Genomic DNA, 25,205 nt, shown 5'->3' with positions numbered 1-25,205 from the left:
TTTCTTGTACGGGGAGGCTGACATCAGGGACCCATGAGCCAGCAGCGTCGTCAACGTTTTAAAGGCGGCAGGAGATCGAAAGAAAAAATAAGCCAAAAATCAGTTGGTAAACAAAACCAAGAAAAGAAACATTTACCTTTCTGAGGGGATGACATGCGGGACCCATGAGGCAGCAGCATCCTCAACTATTCCAAGGCGGCAGGGGATCAAAAGAAAAAGGAAATAGCCAGAAATTAAGTAGGGTAAAAAATAAATCCAACAAAGGAAACTTTTATTGTTCATAGAGGATGACATGCGGTACCCATGAGCCAGCAGCCTCAACGTTTCAAAGTCGGCATGAGATCGAAAGAAAAAGGCAAGTGACCAAATATCAGGAGCCAAAGATAATCCAAGAAAAGAAACTTTATTGTACATAGAGGATGACATGCGGGTCCCATTTAGCAGCAGCTGTATCAATGTTTGAGAGGCGGCAGACGATCGAAAGAAAAAGGCAAGTGACCAAATATGAGGTGCCAAAAAAATCCAAGAAAAGAAAGTTTTATAGTACATAGAGGATGACATGCGGGTCCCATTTAGTATCAGCGGTATCACCGTTTGAGAAGCGGCAGGGGATCAAAAGAAAAAAAAGGAAATAGCCAGAAATTAATTAGGGGTCAAAAATAAATCCACCAAAGGAAACTTTTATTGTTCATAGAGGATGACATGTGGGACCGACCTGCCAACAGCGTCCTCATCGTTTCAAAGGGGGCAGGGGATGAAAAGAAAAAGGCAAATGGCCAGAAATTAGGGGTCAAAAATAACTCCAAGAAAGGAAACTTTTATTGTTCGTAGAGGATGACATGCGGGACCCATGAGCCAGCAGGTTACTCCACGTTTCAGAGGCGGCATGAGATCGAAAGAAAAAGGCAAGTGACAAAATATCAGGAGCCAAAGATAATCCAAGAAAAGAAACTTTATTGTTCATAGAGGCTGACATGTGGGACCCATGAGCCAGCAGAATCCTCAACGTTTCAAAGGCGGCAGGTGATCAAAAGAAAAAGGCAAGTGACCAAATATCAGGAGCCAAAAATAATCCAATATTTATTGTACATAGAGGATGACATCCGGGTCCCATTTTGCAGCAGCGGTCTCAATGTTTCAAATGCGTCTTGAGATCAAAAGAAAAAGAAAGTAGCTAGAAATTAGGGGCTCAAAAAAATCCAAGAAAAGAAAGTTGATGGACATAGAGGATGACATGCGGGTCCCATGAGCCAGCAGCTTACTCAACGTTTCCAAGGCGGCAGGGGATGAAAAGAAAAAAGGAAATAGCCAAAAATCAGAGGGTGAAAAAAAATTCAAGAAAATAAACTTTTATAACACATAGAGGACGACATGCGGGTCCCATTTAGCAGCAGGTTCCTCAACGTTTCAAACGTGGCATGAGATCGAAAGAAAAAGGCAAGTGACCAAATATCAAGAGCCAAAAATAATCCAAGAAAAGAAACTCGAATGTACATAGAGGATGACATGCGGGTCCCATTTAGCAACAGTTGTATCAACGTTTGAGAGGCGGCAGGCGATCGAAAGAAAAAGGCAAGTGACCAAATATGAGGTGCCAAAAAAAATTCAAGAAAAGAAAGTTTTATAGTACATAGAGGATGACATGCGGGTCCCATTTTGTAGCAGCGGTCTCAACGCTTCCAAGGCGGCACAGGACCAAAAGAAAAATGAAGTAGCCAGAAATCAGGGGTTGAAAAAAATCCAAGAAAAGAAAGATTTCAATTGGGCTGCATCTGGACATCTGGGCCTTCGAACTATCTTGCTGGGCCTTTTGACTCGTACAATTTCAGCCCACTCCAAAACAGGAAAGTTCGGATTTTTCTAAAAAAAAAAGGAAAGTCCTATGCTTCGCAAAAACAAAAAACAAGGAGATTCAACATATAAGTTTGTTTATGTAAATATAAAGATTTAATTTATCAGTTTGCAATAGCTCAGAGCGAAATACAATGTTTATTGTCTGCAAAATAAGATATCACATGTTTCTTGTACGGGGAGGCTGACATCGGGGACCCATGAGCCAGCAGCGTCGTCAACGTTTCAAAGGCAGCAGGGGATCGAAAATAAATAAAAAACCAAAAATAAGTTGGTAAAAAAAACCAAGAAAAGAAAACATTTATCATTCTGAGAGGATGACCTGCGGGACCCATGAGGCAGCAGCATCCTCAACGTTTATTGTTTATAGAGGCTGACATGTGGGACCCGTGAGCCAGCAGCGTCGTCAAGGTTTTAAAGGCGGCAGGAGATCGAAAGAAGAAAAAAAAAAGCCAAAAATCAGTTGGTAAACAAAATCCAAGAAAAGAAACATTAACCTTTCTGAGAGGATGACATGCGGGACCCATGAGGCAGCAGCATCCTTAACGATTCCAAGGCGCCAGGGGATCAAAAGAATAAAAGGAAATAGCCAGAAATTAATTAGGGGTCAAAAATAAATCCACCAAAGGAAACTTTTATTGTTCATAGAGGATGACATGTGGGACCGACCTGCCAACAGCGTCCTCATCGTTTCAAAGGGGGCAGGGGATGAAAAGAAAAAGGCAAATAGCCAGAAATTAGGGGTCAAAAATAACTCCAAGAAAGGAAACTTTTATTGTTCGTAGAGGATGACATGCGGGACCCATGAGCCAACAGCTTACTCAACGTTTCAAAGGCGGCATGAGATCGAAAGAAAAAGGCAAGTGACCCAATATCAGGAGCCAAAAATAATCCAAGATTTATTGTACATAGAGGATGACATGTGGGTCCAATTTTGCAGCAGCGGTCTCAATGTTTGAAATGCGGCTTGAGATCAAAAGAAAAATAAAGTAGCTAGTAATTAGGGGGTCAAAAAATCCAAGAAAAGAAAGTTGATTGTACATAGAGGATGACATGCGGGTCCATTGAGCCAGTAGCTTACTCAACGTTTCAAAGGGGGCAGAGGGGATCAAAAGAAAAAGGCAAGCCAAAAATCAGAGGGTAAAAAAAATCCAACAAAGGAAAGTTTTATAGCACATAGAGGATGACATGCGTGTCGCATGAGCCAGCAGATTCCTCAACGTTTCAAACGTGGCATGAGATCGAAAGAAAAAAGGCAAGTGACCAAATATCAGGAGCCAAAAATAATCCAAGAAAAGAAACTTTATTGTACATAGAGGATGACATGCGGGTCCCATTTTGCAGCAGCGGTCTCAACGTTTCCAAGGCGGCACAGGACCAAAAGAAAAATGAAGTAGCCAGAAATCAGGGGGTGAAAAAAATCCAAGAAAAGAAAGATTTCAATTGGGCTCCATCTGGACATCTGGGCCTTCGAACTATCCTGCTGGGCGTTTTGACTCGTACAATTTCAGCCCACTCCAAAGCAGGAAAGTTCGGATTTTTCTTAAAAAACAGGAAAGTCCTATGCTTCGCAAAAACAAAAAACAAGGAGATTCAACATATAAGTTTGTTTATGTAAAAATAAAGATTTAATTTATCCGTTTGAAATAGCTCAGAGCGCAATACACTGTTTATTGTCTGCAAAATAATCATGATATCACATGTTTCTTGTACGGGGAGGCTGACATCGTGGACCCATGAGCCAGCAGCGTCGTCAACGTTTTAAAGGCGGCAGGGGATGGAAAGAAAAAATAAACCAAAAATCTGTTGGTAAAAAATCCAAGAAAGGAAACATTTTCGTTTTGAGAGGATGACATGCGGGACCCATGAGGCAGCAGCATCCTCAGCGTTTATTGTTCATAGAGGCTGACATGTGGGACCCGTGAGCCAGCAGCGTCCTCAAAGTTTTAAAGGCGGCAGGATATCGAAAGAAAAAATAAGTCAAAAATCGTTTGGTAAACAAAATCCAAGAAAAGAAACATTTACCGTTCTGAGAGGATGACATGCGGGACCCATGAGGCAGCGACATCCTCAACGATTCCAAGGCGGCAGGGGATCAAAAGAAAAATAAGAAATAAAAAGAAATTAATTAGGGGTTCAAAATAAATCCATCAAAGGAAACTTTTAATGTTCATAGAGGATGACATGTGGGACCGACCTGCCAACAGCGTCCTCATCGTTTCAAAGGGGGCAGGAGATCAAAAGAAAAAGGAAAAAAGCCAGAAATTAGGGGTCAAAAATAACTCCAAGAAAGAAAACTTTTATTGTTCGTAGAGGATGACATGCGGGACCCATGAGCCAGCAGCTTACTCAACGTTTCAAAGGCGGCATGAGATCGAAAGAAAAAGGCAAGTGACAAAATATCAGGAGCCAAAGATAATCCAAGAAAAGAAATTTTATTGTACGTAGAGGATGACATGCGGGTCCCATTTAGCAGCAGCGGTCTCAACGTTTCAAATGCGGCTTGAGATCAAAAGAAAAAGAAAGTTGATTGTGCATAGAGGATGACATGTGGGTCCCATGAGTCAGCAGCTTACCCAACGTTTCCAAGGCGGCAGGGGATCAAAAGAAAAAGGAAATAGCCAAAAATAAGAGGGTGAATAAAAATAAAGAAAATAAACTTTTATAGCACATAGAGGATGACATGCGGGTCCCATGAGCCAGCAGGTTGCTCAACGTTTCAAACGTGGCATGAGATCGAAAGAAAAAGGCAAGTGACCAAATATCAGGATCCAAAAATAATTCAAGAAAAGAAACTTGATTGTACATAGAGGATGACATGCGGGTCCCATGAGTCACTAGCTTACTCAACGTTTCCAAGGCGGCAGGGGATCAAAAGAAAAAGGAAATAGCCAAAAATCAGAGGGTGAAAAAAAATCCAAGAAAATAAACTTTTATAGCACATAGAGGATGACATGCGGCTCCCATGAGCCAGCAGGTTCCTCAACGTTTCAAACGTGGCATGAGATCGAAAGAAAAAGTCAAGTGACAAAATATCAGGAGCCAAAGATAATTCAAGAAAAGAAACTTGATTGTGCATAGAGGATGACATGCGGGTCCCATTTAGCAGCAGCGGTCTCAACGTTTCAAATGCGGCTTGAGATAAAAGAAAAAGAAAGTTGATTGTACATAGAGGATGACATGCGGGTCCCATGAGTCAGCAGCTTACCCAACGTTTCCAAGGCGGCAGGGGATCAAAAGAAAAAGGAAATAGCCAAAAAATCAGAGGGTGAAAAAAAATTAAAGAAAATAAACTTTTATAGCACATAGAGGATGACATGCGGGTCCCATGAGCCAGCAGGTTCCTCAACGTTTCAAACGTGGCATGAGATCGAAAGAAAAAGGCAAGTGACAAAATATCAGGAGCCAAAGATAATTCAAGAAAAGAAACTTGATTGTACATAGAGGATGACATGCGGGTCCCATTTAGCAGCAGCGGTCTCAATGTTTCAAATGCGGCTTGAGATCAAAAGAAAAAGAAAGTTGATTGTACATAGAGGATGACATGCGGGTCCCATGAGTCAGCAGCTTACCCAACGTTTCCAAGGCGGCAGGGGATCAAAAGAAAAAGGAAATAGCCAAAAATCAGAGGGTGAAAAAAATTAAAGAAAATAAACTTTTATAGCACATAGAGGATGACATGCGGGTCCCATGAGCCAGCAGGTTCCTCAACGTTTCAAACGTGGCATGAGATCGAAAGAAAAAGGCAAGTGACCAAATATGAGGAGCCAAAAATAATTCAAGAAAAGAAAGTTTTATAGTACATAGAGGATGACATGCGGATCCCATTTAGCAGCAGCGGTATCACCGTTTGAGAGGCGGCAGGGGATCAAAAGAAAAAAGAAATTGCCAAAAATCAGAGGGTGAAAAAAAACCAAGAAAATGAACTTTTATAGTACATAGAGGATGACATGCGGGTCCCATGAGCCTGCAGGTTCCTCAACGTCTCAAACGTGGCATGAGATCAAAAGAAAAAGGCAAGTGAAAAAATATCAGGAGCCAAAAATAATTCAAGAAAAGAAAGTTTTATAGTACATAGAGGATGACATGCGGGTCCCATTTAGCAGCAGCGGTATCACCGTTTGAGAGGCGGCAGGGGATCGAAAGAAAAAGGCAAGTGACCAAATTTGAGGTGCCAAAAAAAACTCCAAGAAAAGAAAGTTGATTGCACATAGAGGATGACATGCGGGTCCCATTTAGCAGCAGCGGTCTCAACGTTTCCAAGGCGGCAAGGGATCAAAAGAAAAAGGAAGTAGCCAGAAATCAGGGGGTCAAAAAATATCCAAGAATAGAAAGAATTTTGGTTCATAGAGGATGACATGCGGGACCCATGATCCTGCATCGTAAACGGCTCGATCGGAGAACGTTGAACGAGATGGCGCGATCTAGAAAAAAAACAATGCCAGAGAGGCTGCCATCTGGGCCCTACATCCCTCGGCGGTGCGGATTTGCGTTGACTCGGCCGGCGAACCCGAGATTTCGAGATGCACCACGTCCCGGGCCACCATACGCGACGTTTTGGCCGCTTTCGTCGGGCTAGGTGGCCTCAAAAACGAGAAAAAAAAAGTTTTGACATGCACCACGGAGGGACCAAAAATCGTCGGCCATGGTACACCAGCAACCACGGCGCGACTTCAACTTTGTCGGCCATGGCAACTTTTCTTGTAGTGTTCATCACCACAATAGTTTTTAAGCTATTTTCCCTTGAGATATATATTGCAAAGACAAAGGAATGAAATTTTAAAGGTAGCACTCAAGTAATTTACTTTGGAATGGCAGAAAAATACCACATAGTAGGTAGATATGGTGGACACAAATGGCATGGGTTTTGGCTCAAGGTGTTTGGATGCACGAGAAGCATTTCCTCTCAGTACAAGGCTTTGGCTAGCAAGGTTGTTTGAAGCAAACACAAGCATGAACAGGTACAGCAAAACTTACACAAGAACATATTGCAAGCATTATAAGACTCTACACTGTCTTCCTTGTTGTTCAACACTTTACCAGAAAATATCTAGACCTTAGAGAGACCAATCATGCAAACCAAATTTTAACAAGCTCTACGGTAGTTCTCCACTAATAGATTAAACTCCATGATGCAAGAGCTTAAACATGATCTATGAGAGCTCAAAATAATTGCCAAGTTTCAAGTTATTCCAAACCATATGAAGCATTTTCTGATTCCAACCAAATAGCAATCAACGAAGCAAATTTCAGCCTTTGCCATGAAAATTAAAGCATAACTAAGAACACAAGTGTTCAAATGAAAAAGCGGAGCGTAATATCTCCAATACAAGGATGGTGGGATCAGATTTTATTCAAACCAAAACAAAAATAAAAGCAAAAGACGCTCCAAGTAAAGAACATAAGATGTGATGGAATAAAAATATAGTTTCACTAGAAGTGACCTGATAATTTGTCGATGAAGAAGGGGATGCCTTGGGCATCCTGTAACATCCCAAGTTTTCAACAATAAATAAATAAAGAGAGGAGAATTCAATACTCAAAATTTGCAACAAACAAAAACTTTTATTATGCATATAGTGCCACATATAGTTTTATGCATAGTGTGTATATCTTTGTGTGCAATTGCCATGATGAGTGTATTTGTGTTGATCAATTGTTCTTAAACCCTAAACAATGATCATATCATCTCAGTTGGAGAGAAATACAAGAAATACAAAAATAGCCAAAAACCCTCACATATACCTTAGGCCAATATTTCAAATCATCAACCAAGGCCACCATTACTTGATCTATTGCTTGTAAAACCATTGTATATCAAAAACAAACACAAATTCATAAAAGAAACCAGAATCAAATAAAAGAAAATTGCAAAACCAACATACATATGATAATGGTCAAATTGGACAATTATAAAATGTTGCCCTCTTTGCACCACTGTTTTGGAAGATTTTTAAACTAAACCCCTCTACTTCTTTACACCTCATCCAAGATCATGTCAAGATGAGTAACTTTGATGTTGACCACAAGTGTTGACTCTGCTTAGGTTTACTTTGGTAAATAGGACAAAATGCTATGTGAGAATAAAGAGAAGATAACCACATTTTGGAAACTTTGCAAACCAACACTAAAATGAATACCACCACCACCATTCTATCACATTATTTATATCAATGAACTCCACCAAAAAGAATTCCAAAATTCCACTATTTTTCTCTTGCGACCATTTTGTCGATCAGTTGGCAGGCATGAAACTGTTTGATCAAAACATGCAATTGTGCAACAGATTTTAGACTAAATCCCTTTTGAATCTTGTTGATCATTGCTCCTCTAGTACCCCTGCATCATTGCCAGTACCTGCCATTGATGATTAAAGCGTGGGCATGGCAAAACTCTGGCCATGCCGTGCACATGGCACACACACAAGCACCACCTCTCTCTGGTCCTCCCCTTGATCGATCAGCATGTCCTGGAGGTGCCCCTGTACCTGTTGATCATCACGCAGCACGGCACAAGCTCGCGCGATCACGGCATTGGCCGAACCAGCCGCGCCCATGCACGCCCAGTACCATGCCGTGGCATGCCAGGCACGAGGTGATCGCGCACTGGACGCGCCAGAGCATGGCACCGCACCGTCGCCTTCGTCCTCGCCTGCAGCCCTACTCCCGCACCAAGCATTGCCACCATCACCTCTAGCTGCTAGACACACTCAAGCACCGCCAGCACCCTTGTCGCTGTCGTCCTCGTCGGAGAAACGCCGCGGGTACCGAGCCATGATGAGCACGCGCCCGAGCAATCCCATCGTCCCCTGGCCGCGCCAGCTACACCTAGAGCATCGCCATACCGTCTCCAATCGATCGCCGTCCTTCGCTTGCCCCTTCGAGCGCCGGAGACGCCACGCCGTCGACGACCCCTCGCAGCACCCACGGCACCCTCACCATTCTATAAATAAAGCTCCCCCGCTCCTTCCTCCTTCACACCATCTCGACCACCTCTCTCCACTGGTTCTCCTCGACCAAACCATCCACCAAATCGTCGCCGGAGCTTCTCCGATTTGAAGCCGGAAGCCGCCGGAGCCCGCAGATCGTCGCCACCGTTTCACGCCTCCCCACGCCTCGCCACTGCTACCAGGAGTTTCCTCACCGTCGACAACATAGCCACGCACCTCGCCCCAGCCCGCGGGAACGCCGGTAAGCCCTCCGACCCCCTAGGCTCGCCGCCAGACCGTCGGCTTCTCGCCGGAGAAGACGACAGTTGTGGGCCGTTAGATCTATTCCTAATCCTATGCCCCACATAACGCGTACCGCTTCGGCGTTTAAAGAGACGCTGACAGGTGGAGCCACCACGTCAGGCGGCCCGCGCGTGCAAGTCACCGCTGCTAGGCCGGCCCATCTCAGTTTCGCCCGTTTAGCCCATTTCTTCTTCCCGCCAAGCCCACTGATTCAAATCCAAATTTTCTGTTTAATTCAAATACACTTGCAGATGCTTTTTCAAATTTAAATACAACAAAATCCACTGAACCAAATTTAGCAAATTTTATATATTTGGAAAGCCTGTAAAAATATCCACACAACCCCACTGGTCTCACTTGCAAATTGTTTGTAGAATTTAAATAGCAAAAATAACAAGGCAGAGCCTTTTCCAACTTCTAATAAATATTAAAAATTATCTATAAATGATTTTGAGTTGATTCCAACTCTCACAAATCACATTTGGTATACTCTAATTGTTTCTGCAAAAGTATAACATAGTTGTTTTGTATGATCATGGACTAGAGCAATATAATGGCTATGTGGCCATTTCAAGTGCATTTAAATCACCCCAAATTAATTAGTAAATAGTATGAGAGCTACTCTCTCATTTAATTTGTGATCCTAAGTAAATTCAAAGAGAGGTAATGACCTTGGTCTAATAAGCCTCATGCTTTGTTACTTAGAGATATTAAATCATTATCATGCTAGTAATAAAATGCATGAGGTTTAGCCCTCATTTAAATCACACTCTCAAATAATAGATATGAAGTGTTGACCTTGGTCAACATATACTCATACCTTATTATTATTTGAAGAGATTAAATCTTAATACGATTCAAGGAGAGGAAATTATTTCTCCAAAGAAATAAATAGAAATGATAATCAATATCTATAATGAGAGGAAATTATTTTTCTTGAACATAAAATTAAGTCAATCACCTTGTTGATAAAGATGTGATGATAGCTTAGGATTGTGTGAATCTTTGGTGTGTTTAGCTTAGCACTTAAGTTTGTGTGGTGATTGTTATACCTTGTATTCGTATATAGACGCTAGTCTCGAGGAATACCTGAAGGAGGAAGGCTACTCTCAGGAGGAGGAGGAAAACTTTGATTCCTATCCCAACCAAGGCAAGCTAATACTCTTGCAAGCCACCCTAATGCAAAGCTCTTCATGAGCAAGGCACCATTACATATTACTTTATGCTTAAGGATCCTATCGCATGTTTTACCTTACTATTATTTTAATTATTGTATTTCAAAGTTTACTTTTGATTCATGATTCACTTGGTCTAAGAATAGAACAAGAGTATCAAAGTTAGTCTAAGCAAATAAAGCTAGATAGCACCCCCTCATGACTAGTTGCTATTGCTAAATAAATAAAATTGACTACTCTAGATTGGGAACAAGGTGAAATGAAATGACTTTGAAAGATTTGAAGGTGAATGTGACTTGAATGACTTGGTGAAAGTTTGTGAAAACTGATGATTGGGTTCGGATGCGATACCCTTCCAATTCTACAAGTACCCCCACAATACCTGATTATGGGTAGGGCTTAACTAGAAACTTATGTAGTTTAGTATGGGTTCCCTCTAAACAAGCATCATAGGGGTTATGCCGAGGCTGCCTCCGTTGAAAGTGAAATGATGTGAATATGAGGTGAATGTACGACCCAAGCCCTGTGCAGTTCCCGGGTTGACGGTTTGTTTTCACCGGGAGGCCAAGCTCATGGGGAGAGGTGCCTATACTAGGTTATTTAAGTGAAAGGTTAGGGTTGATGATCCGCGTACTGAGTTACGATGATTCGGGGTTATCCTAGACGGATGTAATCAAAAGTTGTGGCACAAGAGTACAACCTCTGCAGAGTGTTAAACCTAATCGAATAGCTGTGTCCACGGTTACGGACGATTGGAAAGGCCATACTGTTCCGTTGTTAGAACTTGTCTCAAAAAGGAATGGTTAATTAAATGGTGACTTGACTTTTGAAAACACAACTAATGTTGTGGGAATGACACTAATGTTCCCACTTGAGTTAGTCTAGCGATTCAAGCATCTTTACTAAATGTTTATGAACTAAACTTGGCTTTGTGCAAATGAACCTAGAGCTTAGCAACCCCTAAAATTGATAATTACTTACATTAGTATTAGTTTGCGAGTACTTAAAGTACTCATGGTTGTGTCCCTGGCTATTCCAATGCCAGACTATGAAGAGGTGCAACACTATGAGGATGACTGTCAGCAGGACGTCTACCAGAACTAGGATGCTTCTAACGTCAAGCGTTGGCCCGTGGATAGATAGTTCCACCTACTATGACGCTTCCGCTACTTATTTATGTTCGTTGATCATTTAGATCAACTATTTGTGTAATATTGGATCATGTGATCTATGGATGTAAGACTTTTATGTGTTGTAATAAATGATGACTCTATGGTATTCAACTGTTATGTCTCGCAACAACAATCTTCCTGGGATTGCGATGTACGACATAATAGGCATCTGGACTTAAAAATCCGGGTGTTGACAAGTTGGTATCAGAGCCATTGTTTGACCTTAGAAGCCCCTAGTTTAGAATGGATGTTTGAAACACTTAGATTAAAAACTAATGAAAGAAATAGTTATGAAAAACATACTCACACTCTTACCTTTGAGATCTTTTGCAAAATAATAAGTTCATGTTCTTTCTTACAAGTAAATTAAAATTTTGAACACTTGCACTTCTCTAACTTACTCATCCATGTCCTCTACAGATGGAGCAATTCACCCAGACGGAGTTTTACCAGCTAGGCAATGGTGGAGGCCTAGTGTTCGAGCAGGACCTGACGGAGCTATCCCTGTTCCTCGGGCGTCCTTTCCCGGAGTTCTTCGGGGGTCAGGTCACCGACCAGCCCGGAGGACAGATGCAGTGGGTCGTCATCGCCGACCTACACGGGAAACTAGAGCCACCCATGACTGGCAGGATCTAGTTCTCCTTCCGGGAGAACAACTGGGCGGACGGACTCGCTCGTGCCATGAAGGAATCACTGGCCCGTCTGTGCGGGCTGGAGCTGCCCCTAATCCGGGGAACCCGCTACTTCCACATGGCAAGGCATGACTCCATGGGGGCACCAATGGATCTCTCGCCTCATCCGGAGTTGAAGTACCACGTGGACCACACCGACCACATGCTGTGTGAGACCTACATCAAGCTCGACAATGCTCGCGCCCTCGCCAACTTCGCCTACCTCCAGATGGCTCAGAAGGATGAGACCATCAAGATCATCGCCCAGGAGCGCAGGACTCTTCGCCGTGAGAACGCGAAGAAGGACTACTCCATCTCTCGCCTTCGCGACAAGATCGCCGCCCTCAAGGAGACCATCAAGACCTAGGAGGACCAGCTCGCGGCCCTCGAGGGAGAAGGAGAAGACATCCAGGGGGATGGCTACTCCTATGTGAGCAACGACAACGACTACGAGGAGGATGATGATGACCTGGCCTTCTACCCTGATGAGGATGGCCATGAGCACCTGACAGCCGGGATGGATGACACCGTCCCGATCAATGTTGATGAAGCTTAGTTTCACTTGTGCACCTTGCGTAGGTGTGAGTTGTACCGGTCCCAATGTATCGTAGCTGGATGAATTCAAACCCTCCGATGTGTTAGCTTGTAATGCTTGCATCATGAATAAAATAAAAGTGTGTTTAATTTCAACATGTCAAGAACTAAAGTTTTAAACTTTGAACTTTACCCAAAATAAGCCATAGGAATTTCCCTCTCGTCTCATGATCTATCTCCATGTTCATATGGCCCCTCCCACTCGCAGCACCAATCAGGATGCACTGATGCAAATGCTGCAAATCATGATGGAAGACCGAGAGGTTGAACGCGCTGAACGTCAAGCCATCATCGCTGCACTGCAGCAGCTTGCTCAGAACAACCAGGGCCACGGAAACCGTGATCACCCGGGCTCAAAGTTGAAGAACTTCCAGAACACCAACCCACCAGTGTTTAGCAAGACCGAGGAACCCCTTGACACGGACGATTGGCTCCAGACAATGGAGAACAATCTGGAAGTGGCTGGAGTGGAAGCCAATGACAAGGTGTTGTTCGCCACGCAATATCTGGCGGGACCTGCACGTGCCTGGTGGACTAGTGCCCACGCATTGAATGCGGGGCAAATGATGACTTGGGCCGACTTCAAGCTCAAGTTCAGCAAGTACCACGTGCCCCCGGGCCTGATCAAGAAGATGAGGGACGAGTTCCGTGAACTCAAACAGGGTAGGATGACTGTGGTGGAGTACCGCGACAAGTTCCTTACCTTGTCAAGGTACGCCCTTGATGAGACTGATACCACCGACAAGAGGAAGGAGAGGTTCTTGACTGCACGATGAGATGCAGACCGTGCTGGTCAACATTCCATTTGCTAACCTCGAAGCCTTTGTTGACTCCGCCATCCAGATGGAGGGCAAGCTGAACCAGGCCAATGAGAACCGCAAGCGCCGAATGATGCATCAGAGTGGGCCCAGCAATACCCCGAGGTATCGCCCCAGCTCAAGCGGAGGTTTCACCCCCAGAAGCAACAAGCCACCAACCCCGATGTCACGCCCCGGTTTTCAGCACCGGAGTGGAGGAAACCCCAGGCCAGGAGGCCACCACCACAACAACCACAGCAACAGCAACTACGTCCACCACAACAACAACTTCAACCGCGCTCCGATGAGAGCCCCCGCCAACAACAACAACACCAACACTGCTCCAAGGACCGGGAGCAACGCTGTTCCTGTCGCCCCCAAGGACAAGGCCACCATCACTTGCTATGAGTGTGGTGTAGTGGGACACTATTCCAATGAGTGCCCCAAGAGACTTGCCAAGATCGCCGCCAACACCGCTGCACCTGCTCAGCAGCAACGCCGTGTCTCCACCGGCAAGAAGTTCACCCCAACAACCCCAACAACCGCAGCGGCCGCCTCTTTCACATGAGTGCGGAAGAAGCCCAGGAAGCGCCAGATGTCGTGCTGGGTATTTCTCTGTTAACTCAGTACTGGCAAGAGTGTTGTTTGATTCTGGAGCATCACATTCATTTGTCACCGAAGATTTTGCATGCACTAGTAAGATTCAACCCATCAGTTTGAAGCATGTCATGATAGTTCAAATACCCGGTTCAACTACAAAAGCTAGAAAATTTTGCAAAGATGTACCTATCAGAATACATGAAATAGATTTTTATGCAAATTTGATTGTTCTGGGAACAAAGGGTTTGGAAGTAGTACTGGGTATGGATTGGATGTCCAAGCATCATGGACTGATTGATTGTGCCAAGAAGGCCATCACCATGACTAGTAGCACTGGAGTGTTAGTGGAGCACATATCAGAAAGACTTCCCAGAAAATTCACTTGTAACCAGAGTTTAGCCAAGCCCACCTTGGATCAGATCAGGGTCGTCTGTAGATACCCTGATGTGTTTCCTGATGATCTACCCGGTATGCCCCCAGATCGGGATATCGAGTTTATCATTGAGTTAATCCCTGGAACAGGACCCATAGCCCAGAGAGCTTACAGCATGAACCCGGCAGAGTTAGTGGAGCTGAAGAAGCAACTGGATGACATGCTGGAGAAAGGTTTGATCCAACCAAGTGCGTCACCATGGAGGTCGCCAGTTTTGTTTGTGGACAAAAAGGACGGTGCCACTCGTTTATGTACGGATTACCGTAAGCTTAACGATGTCACCATCAAGAATAAGTACCCCTTGCCAAAGATAGAAGACATGTTTGACCAGTTGACCGGTGCCACCGTGTTCTCTAAGATTGATCTTAGGACGGGTTACCATCAGCTGAAGATCCATGCAACGGATATCCCAAAGACTGCATTCACCACCAGATATGGGTTGTATGAGTACAACGTCATGTCATTTGGACTGACCAATGCCCCGGCTTACTTCATGAACCTAATGAACAAGATCTTCATGAACTTTTTGGACAAGTTTGTCGTTGTCTTCATCGACGACATCCTAATCTACTCCAAGTCCGAGGAGGAACATGAGAAACACCTGGAGATCATTCTAGAAACCCTTGGACAGCACAAGTTGTACGCCAAGTTCAGCAAGTGCGAGTTTTGGTTGAAGGAAGTCGGATTCCTGGGACACATCTTGTCTGCAGGAGGAATTGCCGTGGACCCCACGAAGATCAAGACCGTTGCAGAATGGCAAGCCCCAACCACTCAAACTGAAGTCCGTGCCTTTCTCGGATTGGCGGGATACTACCGCCGATTCGTTGAAGGATTCTCGAGCATAGCGAGACCAATGACCCAACTGCTGAAGAAGGACAAGAAGTTTGACTGGACTGACAAATGTGAAGAGAGCTTCCAGAAGCTCAAGGCAAGATTGACGACAGCCCCAATACTGATCATGCCGGACATCACCTAGCCTTTTGACGTGTAGTGTGATGCCTCCAAGATTGGTCTTGGATGTGTGTTGATGCAAGGAGGGAAAGTGATATCATACCTGTCAAGACAACTGAAGCAGCATGAGCAGAATTATCCGACCCATGACTTAGAACTTGCTGCAGTTGTGTTAGCTTTGAAGGTTTGGCGTCATTACCTCATGGGTAATCGATGCGAGATTTATTCGGATCACAAGAGTTTGAAGTATATCTTCACCCAGAAGGAGCTGAACATGAGGCAAAGAAGGTGTATCGAGTTAATCAAGGATTACGATCTAGAGATTCACTATCACCCCGGCAAGGCTAACGTGGTAGCGGATGCTTTAAGTAGACAGCCGTGTCAGCTAAACTCCATGATTGCAGATGAGCAGCCTAGCTTGTATCAAGAGTTTGAACAGTTTAGACTGGAGTTAGTTAGCGAAGGATACCTCGCCAGCATAGAGTTACAACCTACCTTGATTAGTCAAATCAAAGAAGCCCAGAAGGGGAATGCTAGCATTGACGGAATCAAGAACCAAATAGCTGCAGGAAAGGCACCGAGATTCACCGTAGATGAAGAAGGAGTACTTAGGTACAACGGACGCTTGTACGTGCCGTCAGATTCTGAGCTAAAGCAAGTTATTCTGATGGAAGCCCATGACACCCTTTATTCCATTCACCCCGGAGGTACCAAGATGTACCAGGACTTGAAGGAACAGTTTTGGTGGCATGGAATGAAGCGAGAAATCGGGAGCTACATCGCCAAGTGTGACATATGTCAAAGAGTCAAGGCCGAGCATCAACGACCCGCAGGACTGCTACAGCCTCTGCAGATTCCCGAGTGGAAGTGGGATTCAGTAGGAATGGATTTCATCACCAGATTACCCAAGTCTAGTAAAGGAAATGATTCTATCTGGGTAGTGGTCGACATATTGACCAAAGTCGCCCATTTCATCCCCATCAAGACCACCTACCAAGGATCAAAGCTAGCAGAATTGTACATCTCCAGAATAGTCACACTGCACGGAACCCTGAAGTCAATAGTGTCTGATAGAGGATCGCAATTCACCTCAAGATTCTGGCAGAAGGTACATGAAGGACTAGGCACCCGTCTGAATTTCAGCACCGCATATCACCCGCAGACGGATGGACAGACTGAGCGAGTAAATCAAATCCTTGAAGATATGTTGAGAGCATGTGTACTAGAGTATGGATCCAAGTGGGAAGACAGTTTGCCCTATGCAGAATTTTCGTACAACAACAGCTATCAAGCCAGCTTGCAAATGGCCCCCTTTGAAGCATTGTACGGAAGGAAGTGCTGTACCCCCCTGAATTGGTCGGAAGTAGGAGAGAGCCAAGTGTTTGGACCAGATATTCTCCGAGAAGCTGAAGAGAAGGTACACAAGATCCGAGAGTACCTCAAGACAGCCCAGTCAAGACAGAAGAGCTACGCTGACAAAAGACGCCGGGAGATGACCTTCGAGATCGGAGACTTCGTGTATCTCAAGGTGTCCCCTCTTAAAGGAATGCAGAGATTCCAGCTTAGAGGAAAGCTTGCACCCCACTATGTTGGACCATTCAAAGTCCTGAGTCGCCGAGGAGAAGTGTCTTATCAACTGGAATTGCCGGAAGAAATGTCAGCGGTGCACAATGTGTTCCACATCTCACTACTTCGAAATGCTTGGAAGTACCAGAGAAGACCGAAGTTTTCAAGAACATCGATCACAGATCTGTGGACATCAACTCAGACCTGACCTATCGCGAAGTGCCGATTCGCATCCTAGAAGAAGCTTTCAGAACCACCCGCACCAGGAGTATCAAGTTTCTGAAGATCCAATGGAGTAATCACACCGAAGAAGAAGCCACTTGGGAAAGAGAAGACTTCATGAAGACTGAGTACCCAAATCTCTTTAGTACCTAGTTTTCTTTAAGATCTCGGGATGAGATCTTTTGTAAGGGGGAAAGGTTTGTAACATCCCAAGTTTTCAACAATAAAGAAATAAAGAGAGGAGAATTCAAATACTCAAAATTTGCAACAAACAAAAACTTTTATTATGCATATAGTGCCACATATAGTTTTATGCATAGTGTGTATATCTTTGTGTGCAATTGCCATGATGAGTGTATTTGTGTTGATCAATTGTTCTTAAACCCTAAACCATGATCATATCATCTCAATTGGAGAGAAATACAAGAAATGCAAAAATAGCCAAAAACCCTCAGATATACCTTAGGCCAATATTTCAAATCATCAACCAAGGCCACCATTACTTGATCTATTGCTTGTAAAACCATTGTATATCAAAAACAAACACAAATGCATCAAAGAAACTAGAATCAAATCAAAGAAAATTGCAAAACCAACATACATATGATAATGGTCAAATTGGACAATTATAAAATGTTGCCCTCTTTGCACCACTGTTTGGAAGATTCTTCAACTAAACCCCTCTACTTCTTTCCACCTCATCCAAGATCATGTCAAGATGAGTAACTTTGATGTTGACCACAAGTGTTGACTCTGCTTAGGTTGACTTTGGTAAATAGGACAAAATGCTATGTGAGAATAAAGAGAAGATAACCACATTTTGGAAACTTTGCAAACCAACACTAAAATGAATACCACCACCAGCATTATATCACATTATTTATATGAATGAACTCCACAAAAAAGAATTCCAATATTCCAATATTTTTCTCTTGCGGCCATTTTGTCGAACAGTTGGCAGGCATGAAACTGTTTGATCAAAACATGCAATTGTCCAACAGATTTTTGTAGTGACCTCACCCGGTAGGGTGCCGATCCCTGTGCTTTATTGTGCTAGTCCCTGGATCAATCGCTAGCACACACAGTTTAAGATGTAATACCAAGAAACAAAGGTCTTTATTACATCGCATGATCCATATAAACATAATGACTTACAAATTGCATAGCACAAAGCTAGCATTACATCAGAGTTTTACAACGAACAAACATATAGCATGGAGTCCTTCATCTTCATGTGCCACAGGCGAGCATGTTGAGGATAGACTCGTAACCCTAATCATCGTAACTTCACTCGTCTATCAGAATATCTGCAACAGGTAAAGTTACAGCCAAAAACATTTGGTCAATACTTTGAATGTATTGGCAAGATGTCACTATTTAGTGGACACAAATGGCGCCTAATACCTACATGTATATTTGGCTGGTGGAGTTTAGGCTCTTTGCAGAAAAGCGGGCATTTTCCCTATCTTTTGTAAACATCATTTGTCTTTGAAAATATAACCCTAAAAGCATGAACCCAAGTTCTCATCACGCTGGCTCACCAGGGATAGACACTAGAGTCCAGCTTAATGCTACCCAAGTTTACCCATCATGTTTTATTATGAAATTGGGATGAGAGAGATCTTCCAACAGCTCCAGGTCCAGTTGCTCAAAGTTGTCCGTAACCGGGAACACGGCTAAGTACTTAGTTTTTAACACTCTGCAGAGGTTTATACACTTTACCCGCATGACTTAGTCAGCCCCTTTTCCACCATGATGCTCATTTTGCTCAAATGGTTGGGAGAAGACTAAGACGAGACTATTTTCGGAAGTAAGGCCCTTAGCCCTCAGGACGGACCCGTACCAACCTACACATCTACATCTGCTGGTCACGTCGGGACAGGTCCCTACAACCTACTTAGTCAAGACAGAGCCCATATGACATGCGGCTGTACAAGAAGCTACTAAACATGAAACCTGTCCAATCTCTTTTGTTCCTGGGCGGCGGACCCCACCAATTTTCACCGTGCAGACGCTCCACTCGTACCAATCCGCCCAGGTGTTTCATTTATTCAAGTTGTTTTCATTTACAACAAAAACATATTTTATTCGTCTCATCTCATCATGAAATCCCAACCACGTATCTAGTAGCATGGCTAAGCAAAACTACTTACGATGGCAACTAAATGGAAACTAGAGGAATCCTAAGACTATAGGATTAGCATAGCATAGCATATATACTCTTGAAAACATCCTACACATGCAATATCTACTAAGTAAAAACTACATGCATAGAAAACATTAGGACATGAGTGACACTTGCCTTTTGGTAGTTGATGATCATACACTTCTCACAATCACACTCGTTGCACTCCGTACGATCTATTTGATAAAGTAACACACAATAAACACACCACTCAAAAGTAAAGCAGCTAGCACACATAGATCAAATTAAGTAATTTCGTTTTACTATTTCTCTGGTTACTATTTAATGTGTGACAACGGTTTATTTTTTTGCAAGAGACAGTTTGAGGATTTGATTTATTTGAATTATATGGAGTCAAGATGATTTTTGAAAGATAGTGTATCTATGATACTATTGGAAGTCTATGATCAATAAATCTAATAGGAAAGGGGATTGATCAAAAATGGTTGATAGATTGTGTGCTATGACATAAATAGTTTTTGGTGTCCAATGTAAAGTTATTCGAAGTGGATGAGTTCAAATGGTTTAAACAGATGTGGTATTAGGTTGTGTGCTTCAGTATCTTATTTTTGCACAAAGGATTTCATTTTAGAAGGATGTGTATATATGAAGACATGACTAAAATAAGGTTTAAATTCAATTTTCAACATACAAATTTGAAATTTTATTAATTCGAAATTGTAATATCACTAGATAGATAATTTTACTACGAAACCAATCCAACGAGAATTAACTAAAACGGGGTTGTAGATTTAACGATATAGAATTTCAAAGATACTAGTACAAATGCCCGTGCGTTGCCACGGGGCAACAAAACATAAAATAATTCAACATTTTATTGAAATGTTTGTTTGTTTTCATGGCCCTTTCAATTCTTTTCTTGCCACCCATGTTTAAACATGATACACATGGACATTTACGTCCATAGGAAAATATAAGCAAAAAATATTCAAAACAACATTATTTTACTAAAATATAGTTTAATAAAATCTATAATTTAATATCATATGCATCAAAGAAACATCGCAACAATTATCTAATATATCCTTTTATGGATAACATAACACATGTGTGCTTCCAATTTTTTTAAATATATTCAGTAAAAGCAATATAGTTATTAGGCTGAGGGTAAACATTTATCTCCAAAAAATGAGGATATTAGAGATCTTAATGTCACTGGCAGTATGAAAAAAAGTCCATAGCCCATATGCAGATTAAAGCCCATCTCAACCAGCTGAAGAGAACCGTCTAAAAAAAAACTCACTGACCGTTTCACTCTCTTGCACTCTCTCACACTATTGGGCTATTTGATAAAATGCCCCACTTTACTTTGGCATTTGCCCCAAAAGGCACGTTTACTTTGACATAGCTAAAATACCCTGGTTTACTTTGCCCGTTTGCTAAAATGCCCTATTTAAATGATTTACTACTACAGTAGTTACTTCCTAATCTGATACTTAATCGGTAGTTAATTATCCTTTTGCCACTTAGTGAATCGATACAAAGCTGAGCGTGTGAGAGCGCATCTCTAAACTCCATTCTTTCTCTCTCCCGTAAGAACGAACGACACGAGCGCCGGCGATAAGAGGCCGGACGCCGGACCAAGCTACAGTGCCGATCTTTCTCTCAGCCATGTCCCTCTTCGCCCTCTCCGGCCCTTCCTCCTCCTCTCTGTGCTAGGGCGACCTCGGCAGCGACCAAGGACTGCGGCGACGGCGACGACGACGGGGGCGGCCAAGACAGCGATGCGGGCCTAGAGCTTGGAGGAGGACGGGTGAATTGCTGGTTGCTATAGCAACAAAGGCCGCCCTTCTCCCTCGAACAGCTGACTTACTTCCGGTGCCGCGGACGCTTGCGGCGGCGGAGCCGCGAAAGCTGCTGCAATCCACTTAGGGTCAAAAGGTTGTCGCAGGTTAGAGATTAGATGACAAGGAGAGATGTAAATCATCTACATGGGGCATTTTAACAAATGGACAATGTAAAACAGGGCATTTTAGCTATGTCAAAGTAATTGTGCCTTTTGGGGCAAATGCCAAAGTAAAGTGGGGCATTTTATCAAATAGCCCCACACTATTCCCCCCATTCCCTGGCCGACCATCTCTTCTTCTCTTCAGGCTTCGTTCGGCAGGGAGGGATTGGAGTGTATAATCTGTAGTGTTTTGGGTGAAAACAAGTGTTTTGGGTGGCTACTGGTTTGGTAACGATCAGCAGCGAGCAAAAAATATATCTGTGAGTCTGATCTCTAGCTTTCTCTTTGGGATGGCCCACAGCAGCTCTTACAGCATGATTATGTCACGAGCCCGTAGCAGGTCACACTGCTTATACTTGGAGTAAACTTCAGCCTTATTTGACAGCACACTCGCCAGAAAAAAAAACGCGAGGGACGCCTAGCGTTTTTATTCACACGGGTATTAGCAGGTTTTGTACAAATACTTGGAGCCGAAACCCTTCCAAACCGGTACAAATCCGGCCGGCCGAACAGTTCAGTACTTGTTTACAAGAGTCTTTGGCTGGTACAGGGAAATCATTACACTCTAATCCCCTCCAAACATGTGTGCCGAACGAGGCCTCACTGTCTAACCACCGCCGGTGTCCACTCCCCTCCCTCCCCGTGGCTAGCCTCGACGACCCGCTCTTCTCTGCCGGTCTCGTCAACCTCGCGACCCAGCGTAGGTCGTAGTCCGGTGGGACGTCGCGGCTGCCGGTGCTGGTCGCGCAGGTCGCCGATTTGTGAGATCTCGGCCACCGGCGCTGGTGGCTCATACCACCAATCTGCTAGGTCGTGGCCGCCGGCGCTGGTTGCGGCCTCCTTCGATCTGCGAGGCCATGACCTCCGGTGCCCCGCTAGTGATTCGAGCACTCAATTGGCTGGTCACCCTTGTTGCGGGCGCTCCCGGTCTGCAAGGTCGCGGCTGCCGACTCTCGTCGCTCCCGGTCTGCAAGGTACTACGAATGCTCTGTATGTGCTTTAATACTTGGTAGATTCGAATCAAAGTTGTTGTGCCTAAGAAATTCCAGTGGGATTGAGGGCGGCGTTGTGGTGTGTTGCAGCGTGAGTGGACGTATGCAGTGGGGAAAGAGGAGCGAGGAACTACAGATGGTTGAGGATGAGAAGCAATAATTGATTCGGTTGTCAGCCGTCGGTATGTTCCCTTTCTCTGTACACAAGAGCTTTGCTTCTGTGTGTTGGAGCGATTGGCTAAATTTTGAATGAAAGCTATCGTGCTGAACAGATCAAAGAAGAAATGCTAGAGAAAAAAACCAACCATAGTAAGTTGACACATGCCGTCAATTTGGCCATTCTGGTGGTAAACCAGAGAGGTTAAAGCAGGAAAACTAATATATATGTGAGAGATTTAGATTTGGTAGAAGATTACTTTTTGAAACATGGATATCTTGCTGTATGTGTATTTCTTGTACTGCAGTTTTGTTACTCGTAATGTATTGGCTTATATATTTAGGCAACTGTACATATTCCAGATAGTTTGAGAACATATAGATTACAATAGTGAAAAACAGTTCTATTCAGTTGTGCCCTAGCGTGTGTAGCATCATACATACTCTTACTAACAACAGAAAGTAGCACTAAAACGGGAAACATGAAAGCTAAATTTCTATACCCTGGTTCAGCGCAGATACACAGGATAATACACCGCAGTGAGTAGACGTATGGACTATGTAGAAGATAGTTTTCAGGTCGACGCCTAGAGATTTACAGAAAACGAAACACTGGCTAAAGGCGCCCTACATGTGAATCAAATGCATCAAGTGGCTTGAGCTCTCAAATGCATCAAGTGGCTTGATGAAGAATAGCAGTAATCTAGGATTTTATGTGCTTATATGCTCACACAATTTTTAATTCATAACCTATGTAGCGTTTTGAAGTTTGGTGGTTTATTTTCATGAACATTTGGTCCACCAATATTTTTCTTCTATATTGCTCTGGATCACAGTATACCGTGAGTATTCAATTGAAGTAATTATGTGCCACATCCACCTATTTGTTCTTGTTTCTATACTGACCAGTCATGTTTTTTCAAGAGTTCTATTCAGGCACATCAATACACATGGTTTCAGTTTGTTTTTTCATGTTAATACCAGGATTACAGCTCTGAGTATACCCACTCCAAAATTAATGTTTCCTAATTAATGGGGGTATATAACACTCTTTGGTATTACTCTATCTATATGTTGGTCTGATTCTATGGTTAGTTGCTCTGATATGAATTCCTCAACAAAGTTCAGTAGCATAGTTCTTGTAATCTTATAAGCGCATTTTCTCTGAAAAAGCATAATGCAAGAATACAGTTTCAGTAATAGTTTAAGCTATTATCTGTATATGGAATCGTCGGGACATTTTATGAAAACTTTTAATCTGTATATGGATGTTAAGTAACCTGTCTAGATGTTCATACTTGTACGTACATACCAGATTCTTGATAGCCTTTCAATTGTTACCTTGTTCTTCCGCTGCTCACCAGGTTACCTCTGCTATAGTTATTAATTTTAAATAAGTATTGGCTGTTGTCTGGACAACTCCTGAGATCAAGGCAAGAGCGACCGAAGATTGCTAGAAGACTTGTGGATTTAAGTGTAGCACCCAAGGTAATAAAATCAATTGAGTTTTTGACTTCTTGTATGACCAGAAACGTAGAAAATATAAAGGCGTAGAACAAATAAAGATCTATTCCTTTTATGGCTATGAACTACTGTCCAAACGATTAAGCATGTCAAAATAGTGTCATCTGTATTTTATGTTGAAGTTTGACCAGTAATTTATCAAACTGGTGTACAAGCTTGCCACAGACCGCACGCATTTTGAGGTGCTCAAAATACGGCAAGAGCCGTTTGAAGCCCGCGAGAACACCACCCATGCCCACCTCCATTGTTACAGTACAAATGCTCTGTTTGTTCGTCAGAAATAATTTGTACTTCTAGCTGCATATATTTACTTTCGTTCTTCAAAATGAGTATATGATAGGCAGGATGGTAGTTAGCTATATTTGTATTTCCAGTAGCACAATACAAGAGTAAGCTGACTTCTATGAATAGTTAGCTATATTTCTAGCATTTGCCAATATCTTTTTATTTTAGGTATTTCATATATGGACACATAAGCCAGACTAAATATTATGTACATATAATGCATTTAACGCTCCCATGGCTGAACTCTATGTGTGGCCTACTGACCTGCGATGGTTCAGACATGTAATGGATCCACTGTGGCTGCATAACCAAGCTAATATGTCATCTTCTGTTGCAGCCTCTATTTTAATTGTTTTCTTTCAACCTGAGGTATGGGCAAGTCCTTTTCAGTACATCTTCTGTTGCAGCCTCTTTTTTGTTTGTATTCTTTGAACCTATGATCTGGGCAATTCCCTTTTCCGTACATGGATGCCGCAACACAAATTTATTCAGACTTTCATGATCTAGATCGGTACATGGATGCTGCAATTTTTCTTCACCTTGTGTCAAGAACAAATTTGTCATTAATTTGTTCCTATGAAAATTTGCTCACGTTGTGTTAAGAACACATTATGTTCTTAGGAATAGTGGAAGTTAATTTGTTCTTAGGAAATTAATAGGAATAAGCAAATCCTTTGGATTTTTTACACGTGAATGAAATCATGTGTTATGTAGTCTGTACACGTGAATGTGCATTGTATTGCTCCCTTTTTACTGAATTAGTGGAAGTTGAGCTTGAAGGCGTGGAAAAGGATTGATTTCATATTCTGTTTGTATGTACTTGCTCAGCAA

The 25,205-nt window shown here is 43.0% G+C and overlaps 1 long non-coding RNA gene across 1 annotated transcript; it reads left to right on the top strand.

Annotated features, from left to right (window-relative positions):
- The first annotated feature begins 22,057 nt into the window (after positions 1-22,057).
- On the top strand, positions 22,058-23,786 carry LOC127319561 (uncharacterized). The gene is made up of 2 exons (XR_007862561.2): positions 22,058-22,391; positions 22,500-23,786. It is a non-coding gene; the product is annotated as an uncharacterized lncRNA (long non-coding RNA).
- Positions 23,787-25,205: the final 1,419 nt, after the last annotated feature.

This window comes from Lolium perenne, chromosome 5, assembly GCF_019359855.2.
Source record: "Lolium perenne isolate Kyuss_39 chromosome 5, Kyuss_2.0, whole genome shotgun sequence".
In the NCBI taxonomy this organism is placed as follows: Eukaryota; Viridiplantae; Streptophyta; class Magnoliopsida; order Poales; family Poaceae; genus Lolium; species Lolium perenne.
The sequence above is the reverse complement of the archived record's forward strand: the minus strand, read 5'-3'. Positions and strand labels throughout refer to the sequence as shown.